The sequence below is a fragment of the Cupressus sempervirens genome, chromosome 10 (assembly GCF_028749045.1).
Source record: "Cupressus sempervirens isolate cs-2001-9-10 chromosome 10, ASM2874904v1, whole genome shotgun sequence".
In the NCBI taxonomy this organism is placed as follows: domain Eukaryota; kingdom Viridiplantae; phylum Streptophyta; class Pinopsida; order Cupressales; family Cupressaceae; genus Cupressus; species Cupressus sempervirens.
In genome coordinates this window covers 108,812,541-108,823,132 of record NC_143127.1, presented here as the reverse complement: position 1 = coordinate 108,823,132, position 10,592 = coordinate 108,812,541, and the positions used below count along the sequence as shown (strand labels likewise).

Here is a 10,592-nt window from a genome sequence, read left to right as displayed (position 1 = left end):
GCCATGATATCTAGCTCAATTATTAAAGCTCTCTCCTACGGACAAAAAATATTATATCGATTATTAAATAGGTCCAATAACTAAGAGGTGGGTGATCAACTAAATTTGAACAATTTTCTCAAACATTTAAAACATGTAAACACAAGGATTGTAAAATCTATAACAAATATGAAAATGAAAAACAAAAAACCATCACCATGGGCACTGTAATTTACATCTGAAAACCCAAGAAGGGAAAAACCATCAAGAATGTATTACTCATTAAATGATCACTAATTAAGGTGACACTAGTTAAGGTGGTTTATAGGAGGACTGGAACACTGTCATTTGGGATGAGCTATACCTAAAATAAGAAATGAATAATTGGCAACACAAGTAGGCTCATTGCTAAAATATAAGAAGCCAGTTTTAATCCACTACTAAAGTCACTATCATTGATACTCTATAAAACTAAATGATATAATAGTCTACTATTAATTGCACCAACTCACATCTATATTAGCACATGTATATTTTCTTATTAGATTTGCATTCACTTCACATATTATGCAGAGACATACATGCTACAAAATATAAAATAATCCCTCTCTTATACTACCTCATACCAACAATAATCTTGACCTAATCAAATTTGAAATTGGTCAGACCTAAGTATTTAGATGTTAACATGGAATGAAACATTCCTCATGGATATCAGTATGCTATATAATTAGTGAAATATTTGGTACCAACAATAGGATCTATATGTTATACTACAAATGTTAGGGCCAAAGTCAAAATAAACGCTTTTCTAATAAGACTAAACCCAAAGAACCAATATGGGATATGTTGCACGATAAATGAGACTATCATTGACATAGATAAAGATAAATATTTAAACCATGTCATTTGATTCCCACTTCCATGAAAATATAAAATAACCAAACCACATCTATATCACATGCATGGATTAGATATATTTTTGATATTAAAAGCAACCAAAATGGGGACTAAGCTAGTAACAAGCTGAAAAGCCAGAAAAAGTCAATTACAACACATTATCATCCTAACCCCTTTCTTAATATTGAAGACCCCCACATGAAAGTATCCCAAATTCTACAACTACTACAACTTATAGGCTAACTAACAGTTAGAAAATTAAAACTATACCTAATCATAGTCAAGATTATAAGCATAATCAACAAGAGTCCAATTGTAAACTAAAATGGAAGCCCTATAGGGTAGAGAACTTAACGAAAATGACAATTAATATGTTGACATTAATACCAACCATTATAAAATAATGCATAACATCAACCTCACATTCTAACAACTACTTCAAGCTTGGTTCAAGGCTTGGAAAAAATAATGGCCAGCATCATACCTGGGCAAAACGTCATCAATAATTCAAAGAGGAACATGATATTTGTGTCAAGAGGAACATGATACTATAGGAGGGCTTGGGAATTTTTGCAGGAGATAACAAAGAAACTTACAACTTCAACTCCAAGTAGGGAAAAATTATTTTTTTAAGAAATGGCAACCAATAAAAGTGTGGAAAAAAGGACAAGGATGTGATTTTGTTACTCAAGCATGCAACAAGCCTATAAAGTAAGAACAAGGGGGCTTCCCCTATTAATAATGTCATGAAGAAGGCCATAAACATAAACAAAGAAATTATGTGCTTAAAAATATAGTTTACAATAAAATATGTAAGGACAGTACCACACTGTTCTCCTTATTTTGTGATTTTGGTGAGTTATTATTGAGTTGGTGATTAACATTTGAACTTTTTAGATTGTTGTGTTTATTTTATTAAATGTTTCTCATCCCTTTATAATCAATTCTACATTAATAGAATATATTCTAAGAATTATTTATTATTTATAATGAAGTTTTATTATTGAACTACATTACTATATATTTCCTTGTCTTACCAATTTAAAAATAATAATTAATGCTATATTTATAAAAATTATATATATAATAATAAATAACAACTGTTGAGAAATACAGTTATACTAGAATTGATATTTTATGATGGTTCTTCTTTATCTTCAAACTTCCCACCTTACTAGTAAACTGCTTCACATGAATATGAATAAATGTTATCTTGATATTTATCAAACCAAACAAAAAAGACAACATATTCAATCAACCATTGTGTAATAATAACAAACAATATTAATGATATCCTCATATACTCCGGAAGTTTTATATCTTAGCGTGGGAATGCTTTTGCCGCTCATGAACGGCCAAGCGGGACAATCACAAAAGCACTTGTTCATATTTGCCTTTCCATTTAACACTTCCGATTTCATGAATGTCTGCAATCATTGTTAATGATGAGGATTCGACAATCGATGTTACCAATAATAATAGATTCTATGTCAATGCCGAGCAATCAATTGTCGATCATATTAGTGATAATATCCGAAAGTAAACTGCCATTCTCTAGAGATCAAAACCGGCCGTGTCACTATCAGCAGTCGGCTCGTTCAATCTATTCTTGCGATAGCGAGCTTGGTTTTTCGTTTTAAATTGCTGCGAAATGAAACTAAGTTGGCACTGAAATCGGGGAGCTTAGCTAAGATCATTACGAAATGGAATTCAATCTATTGAATTTTGCACTGCTCTATACGATTATTCTATCCATGACTGATTTCTTTGTAGAGGGATCATTTGGTGGGCACTTAAGGATGCCATTAACTATCAGGAACAATCGGCTGCGTGGTGATTTTCTGGAAAAGTTAAAGAGATCTCGAATAACTACATATGTTTCAACTCTCAGTGAAACTTCGTACGAGGAATATAACTATACCCAAGTTCTGGACCATTTTGAATACACGCCAGAGAGCTATCAAACATTTCCCCAACGTTATTTCATTGACAAATCCAACTGGGGTGGCGCTCAAAACAATTCTCCCATATTTGTCTGGTTGGGTGAGGAACAAGACATTACGAATGACGTCCGTTCTGAATTCATGATAGACCAAGTTGCTGACTTCAAAGCTCTTGTGGTGTACATTGAGGTAATATCACGTTTTTCCATTTATTATTTGTTATATTTCAAGGACACCGTTGAATAAGTCTAGCTCATTATTTTTGGCCTTCTGCTTGGATAAGTACATGTCAAGAACTAATCATTGTAATCTCACAGGTGTGCAGCACCGTTATTATGGGACGTCAATGCCATTTGGGACGGAGAAGGCATCGTACGCAAACCCGAGCAAAATGGGTTATTTCACATCCGCTCAGGCCTTGGCCGATTATGCAACCGTCATTGTCCATTTGAAGAAAACATTAAATGCTCAGAATTGTCCAGTTGTCGTTGTTGGTGGATCCTAGGGTGGAAGTAAGTAGAAATTTGGGATTGCAAGCTTTAGGTTTAACAATGGAGGAAACTTGGTAGTTAAGCACGCTGGAGTAGTACTGGGAGAGATGACCTCCCGGGAAGTCCTGATGCTTCACCCGTGTGAACATCACCTAGATCCAATGAGTGCTAAGTATTCCATTTATTCTCATAAGAGATGGATTCATGTTGAATTACTTCTCATGAAACATGGGTCAATGAATTTGACTTAAAATCACACAGTTAAATCTGATAACAATATCACAATTTGACTTGCTGACCAAATTATTTCACATATTTTGTTACTATTTAAGACTTTCTGTCTACGTTAATGGTTCGCATGTAATATTTAAAATAAAAATTCAATATTTGAAATGGTATTGTTGCAGTGCTAGCAGCATGGTTTCGACTCAAGTACCCGCACATTGCAATTGGAGCTGTCGCATCATCAGCGCCTATCCTCTACCTCGACGGCATCGCTCCACCATATGGCTTTGAGATTGTTGTCACCAAAGATTTCAGAGTACGTCCACTGGTGATTTTTTCACCTTAATCTCACCCTTACTATTATTAAATTTGACATTTTGAGATCATTACGCAGGATGCAAGCGAGATCTGCTCTAGAAGAATTAACGAATCGTGGGGAATGATGGACAAAATAGCGTCTAGCCCCCAAGGCTTGCTAAACCTAAGCAAACTATTTAACCCTTGTCAGTAAGTAAAAATTCCATGTGCTATTATCCATAACAGATAAATTTAGTAACAGTTTTTGAATCCCATTGTATTTTATTTGGTCTGTTTGGTTCGTGGAATTTAAAAAACCGGGATTTCTACAAATGTTGGTTTTTACCAAATCAAGGTTTTGCAAATTTTCATTCTGATTTTTGAGATTTTACTTAAACCGTTTGTTTCACTGGAAAGATGTGTGTAAAGACACATTTTTATTCGTAAGCTTGGAATTGGAAGTCCGAAATGCTAATTCCATTTTGCCAATTTTAAAACAAACACAAAAATTTCCAAATCCAGATGAGCATCAGACAGCAAAAGGAAAATAAATGAAGTTGCAAGTCAGAAAGTTGCAGGCCAAAGCATGTTAGAGATAGATGAATTGCGTTCTTTTGCATTTGGTCAGCTTTACGACTTTACTCATATTTTCCTTGTGGTTTTCTTATGCTCATTTTCATGAGGAATCATAAACTAGATTTGAAAACGCTAATAAACAGATTCTTTTATCTAAGACAATCAAATTAACAAATTTTGGCAGATAATTAACATGAATTGAAGATTTCCCTTCTCTTTCATACAAGATATCAAAGTGTCGTAACTGGGTATTCCTATTTCAGGAATATATCGGATACGGACGCCCTACGTGAGCACCTTCTATCAATGTACGAGAACGCAGCACAGTACAATTTCGACAGAGTTAAAGGAGTAAATAGCCCAACTAAACCTTCTAGCCACACTAATATTCTTCATGACCACGATTAACTTAGTTTTACTTATTATGCTATTGTGGGATATATTCAGATCTGCAACGCCATCAATAGCCTTCAAGGAGATGCAGACACTGTTAGCAGAATAGCTGCGGGAGTAAATTACTCAGACGGATCAGATCAATGCTTGGATTTGGGGCCGTTCAATTTTACCAAAGGAGGCAGGGGATGGCAGGTCATTGAGACTTGTTTTATTTCATTAGACCGAAACCAGATTAGGGTTTCCTTCTAACATATTATTTTTTAATGGGGTGCAGCTATGCAGTGATTTAGTGCTTCCATGGGCCAATCCTCCCGGAATAAGTGCTTCCACAATATTTCCATCATACGTCTTTGATATCAAGTCATATGCGAGGGATTGCTACCTCAAATATGGAGTCGTGCCACGCCGACACTGGCTTGCAATTGAATTCGGAGGACACGTAAATGGATTTCAATATTCATTAGAGCCAAACCTACACAACACTTTGGTTTAGGATTCATTTTTATTATGGCATCCTTTGTGAAATGCAGGACATTAAAAGAGTTTTGAAGGACTTTGGAAGCAATATAATTTTCTCCAATGGTTTAAGAGATCCATGGAGCGCTGGAGGGTGAGTAGTTCTTTTTCTTCTCGAAACTCATGACCATTAATCATTTCTCGCCTTTACTTAACCGAGCATCTTGTCGTACGAATTTCAGTGTGCTGGAGAATATTTCAGAAAGCATTGTGGCTCTCTCTACCGAGGAGGGTAAGTTGGGTCATAATAATTTTTTTTTCTCACAATCAAACAAAGACAATGTTTATCTTACATGAATGGAATGTCACCGGTCACGCAGGAACACATTGCCTAGACATTGTTCGAAGTGCCAGTGATGATCCAGACTGGCTGAAAGAGCAAAGGAGAACAGAGATAACTATCGTCCAAAAATGGATTGAGGATTATAATAACCAATTTTAATTGGTCATCTCATTCAGCAATTGTCTTCTCGATGTAATAAAATCATCCGGACTGATTATGAGATCTTTACTATTGGAAGAAACGGTTCAATGTAATCATCCATTCCAAATTAGTATCCTATTACTTAAGTCGAATGCAGCTATTATTGGATCCTTTCAAATGTTATTGCTATTCGGATGTGCATGTGTAGATGTTGAAAATAATGGAATTTAATTATTATTATTATTTTTATTAAATAATTATTTACATTATCATATATACAAAATTAATATTAAAATTATTGACAATAAAATAATTATAAGCATAAATCATATTTCTAAACATGTATCTTAGATATATTGGCATCATCAAACAAAGAAAGTAAATTGTTAATGATTATGATTAAACTGTTATTAACGTTTAAAATAATTTTATAATTTATTAGTAAAATATGTTATAAAATAAAATTTGCATTTCATAAAGTTTTTTGTATTATTCATATTCTTTCTATTACGATATTCAACTACAAATCTATTTACTATTACTAAAAAATTATGTATAATAAATAGTTCCATTGAACTTCAACTCTATACATTTCACCCACTCTATTCATTTTCTCCTCAAATTTTGTATATTTTCTTCTTTCTAACCTATCCCATTTTTATCAATGTCAAAGCTATCATTAAGTTTTCTTTGTTCAAACTTCACCTGCATATAGCTAGGTGTTGTAGGTAGCTTAATTGAAGATGCCATGTTTAATTGTATGCTTGTGACAAAGGTGGATATCGTGTTCTAACAACACTATTTGACTTCATTGGATGTTTAGAATTCACATGAGCCCTTCATGATTAATATAGAGATGAAGAAAAATACTTTACATAGATAATACGTAGAAAATATGGTAAACATATTTGATGAAAAAAGCCAAGGGAAAATAACTTTCAATATTATTTCTCAAGATATTTTGCAATTAAATCAATCTCTCAAATGTACTTTAAAACATGTCTTTGAGTAGTACATGAAACTAATTTACAAAGTCCTAATTGGAGAACACTTACTATATTTCACAACAATAGTTGAATATCCTTAAGCCAAGGAAGAAACCATTTAGAACACTTCTTTCATGTAAAAATTCTTGAAACTCCATACTTCAAAATGGATAAGGATTCTCCTAAGGTATATTTCTAATAAAGCCTCCACCCTAACTTGTCACTAAGTCAATGTTTCCTTCACAAGGTCAAACATACCTCATTAACTACAACCATCAATTAAGCATATTATTTTTAAAAGGTTCAAGAAATGTTATAGAAACTTAATGTAATGTTCATAGTTTGTATATTATCTAATTTGCATAATGGATCTCCAAAATATATTCTACAAAAAAATAAAATATTATTTGTGATTATTTTTACCACCTTGTCATATCACCTTTTACATAATACTCCCAACTAGATACAACTTTCAAATTATTCATCACATGTCCTTCTCAGTAATCACACCTTCCATCATGGTCTCAATACAATTATATCTTTATTTGTTTGACTAGATATTATGACCATTTATTAAAATATTAATATTCACATAGATTTCTTAGTATATATAAACTAATGTTAACTTTCCAAAATTGCTAATGAAGTAATTCAAGACTACGTAAGATATATCGCACCTTTCACAATTTTTGTCCTTGGGTTCTTATTTGGTCAATCTCTTTCACAAGATGGTGAAAGTATAGACTTATGTCAGAGAGGAGGACATACAAACTTGTTTTGTCCAAATCTCATTTATCAATCAAAACTTAACTTTCTTCAAAAACTAAAAATTAACTTTTGCAGATTTTGGAATCAAGATCATTATCAGTGCAGATTTGATAGAAAAATTTTAATGGGAGAAGAAAACTATTCATTTTTTATATGTTTAACTTTAGGTATTTTTAATAAAGAAAATATACAATGAAAACAATTTTTCTCTTTTCTTTGCACTATCTATGCATGTCATCTATAAAATATTTTGAAATTAAAGCAATTTTTTTTATTTTCATACACTTGTTTAAGAAGAACTAGACCCCATATTTTTTGAAATTGAAAAATAGAAATTAAGCAATTGTGGGTATAATCTTCATCCAAATATAAGAATAACTAATGGACTAGTAGTGATTATTTGGCTAATATTTTCTTTTCTTTTTATTACCTCCAAAGCTCGATATGTTGGCAATGTTCCATCTCTCTATGATCTAATGGACCCAAAAACATGGTAATTACCTTATTGGATTCCATTAGCAAAAGTCTACGTAACCTTGAAATCCAAATATAATTTTAATTATTATATTTTGTATGTATCTTTTTTATAGGTACATTTGTTGTATTAATATTGTGATACTAGAGTGAGCTATGTCATTTTGTTAATAGCTTATTGGCATGAATACCTAAGGGAAATTGATGAATGTTGATAATATTCCTAAGAAAATTAGTAAATAGAATCACAATGAAACTAAGGATATTTATCACTCATGATAGTGAAATCTTTTGGATTGTATGGTAAAAAAGTTAGATACATCGAGATAATGAGTTGTTGCTAATATTGAGATGTTGCCATCAATTCCAAAGAGGGAGATTGTTGGAAACTTACAATTGGAACAATTGTCATTTTGTCATTAATGTCAAATATATTGATGAGACATATTGCTACCTAATCTAAACTATTGGAAATCTGATTGAAAAACTCATTTTTGAAGATCAAATAGCGAGATTATTGTTAAAAGAATGTTTTAAATCATTGTTTTGTCATTGATATCAAACCTACTATTTGTATGAATGACATTTTCTTATAAGATCTAAGTACTATCACTTAGTTGATTGATAAAGAGGATTTGATCAACAAGATGTAACAAGAGCACCTAAGGGAAAGGTTGAGTTATGATATTGTAATGAAGTGTAAGGATCAATTAAGACAATGGTTAAATGATGTATTGATAACATTCTCAAAGATACAAAGGTTGGTTAAACTTAGAAACATTAGAAGTATAAGTTGTAACAAGGTTGATTGCAAAGCTTAAACTAAGTTCATCAATGGGTGCCGAGCAAGCTAGTTAAAGTCAAGAAAATTTTCAGTTGGAGCCAAGCAAAAGAAAAATCTAGTGTGTGCCAAGTGATCTTTAGGTGCTCAGTGAAGTTCAAGTGCCAAACAAAGTATTAGATGCCAAGCATTAGAAAATCTTAGTTGGTGCCAAGTGAACTTCAGGTGCCAAGCATCAGTAAAAATATAATTTATGTTGAGTAACACAGTATGTGCTGAGCATCAGGATTTCAATAGTGTTGAGCTACTACATTACTAAAAAATCAAAGATTCGCCAAATCTAAGCTGACATAGTTGTTATCTAGAATTTTGTGAACCATTTTGGGGATAAGGATGATGAGCTGGTGGCATAGAATTCTATGTAAACCATTTTGGAGAAAATTCAAGAGGATTATTCATGATGTTTGTAGAGGAAACATAATATAGGTTAGATATAATGAATCCTACCTAATCCATACCGATTGAAATCAAAGGAGGGAAGAATCAAGCGGGAAAAGGAACTCTAAGACTTCTATTTAAGAAGACATAGACCAAGAAGCAAGAGCTACTAGAGTGCCAAATTGCGAAGTGGTTAGAAGGTGTTGGCCTTAGAATGGTTTTGACATTTGATTGTCAACACACTTAACCACTTCTTATATTGAAGCCGAGTACACTATGTATGCCAAGCCATAGTGTGTGCTGAGCTAGAACTCCAACAGGTGTCAAGTGACTTTAGGTGCTGAGCATTATATAAGTGTTGAGTGATATATAGGTTCCGAGTCACAGTTGATGTCAAGCAAGTCAAAATGCTTCATATGTTGAGTGAGCCAGGACTATACATGTGCCAAGTAAGACAAAATGTAATAGGTGCTGAGCAACCTAGGATCAAACATGTGCCGAGCACCAATAGTCCAGTATATGTTGAGTAACATAGAATCAACATATGAGTTTGTGCCCTCAAAAACTTAGATGTAAACCATTTTTGGAGCTGAGATAGAAGGATTTTGAAGGATGATAAGGATAAGATCAAATCTTTTGAATTTCCTATGCAATCAGCATGCAACCAATCAGATAAATGGAGAAGGCATGCAACCAATGAGAAAAATGCAAGGAATGAGAAGGAACTTAAGATTCAATATGGATCGTAGATCCATACCTAACCCTAAGTCTTCACAATCTTTAAAAGAAGGATGAAAACCCCATTATGTGTGTGGAAGAGAACGGTGTATGGGGAACCTATAGCAAAATTTAGTGTGAAGTGTGAAGGACTTAGAGGAATAGAGCAGTAATTACACATCTAGTTGATCAGAATAGTACAAGGGATACAAATAGATATCAGATCAAGCAAGGATCACATCAGAGAGTGCAAATCAAGTGCCTGAATCCAACAATTAGGAATTGCATATTGTTAGGTTTATTGTTTGAATACTTTCTTGCCATTGTATTAGATGTTGAAAATCCTATATTGATAGGTTAGCTTAGCATCTAGGTGGGAGAACCTTTGGAGAAGGTGATTGAAAATCCTATTGAATTAGGTGGGTTTAATAGCCTATTGTAAATCCTTTAATAGGGTGACACTTCATATAAAGTGTTTGTAAATCCTCTAACAAGGTCACTATTGACACAGTGTAAAGCCTTTAACATGGCAGACCATTAGAAGTGGTTAGACAATTATTTTTGCAGTGATTTTTATAGGTATCATCCCCACCCCAGTTTTATCTTCTTATTCTTGGTGGGTTTCTAGGTTACCAAATCTGGTGTTATGTATGTTGATGCATGTGTTTATTTCATGTTCAT

General features: G+C 33.0%; 1 pseudogene; it reads left to right on the top strand.

Annotated features, from left to right (window-relative positions):
- The first annotated feature begins 2,582 nt into the window (after window positions 1–2,582).
- LOC149532836 (uncharacterized) lies at window positions 2,583–5,978 on the top strand (annotated as a pseudogene).
- The last annotated feature ends 4,614 nt before the right edge of the window (window positions 5,979–10,592 follow it).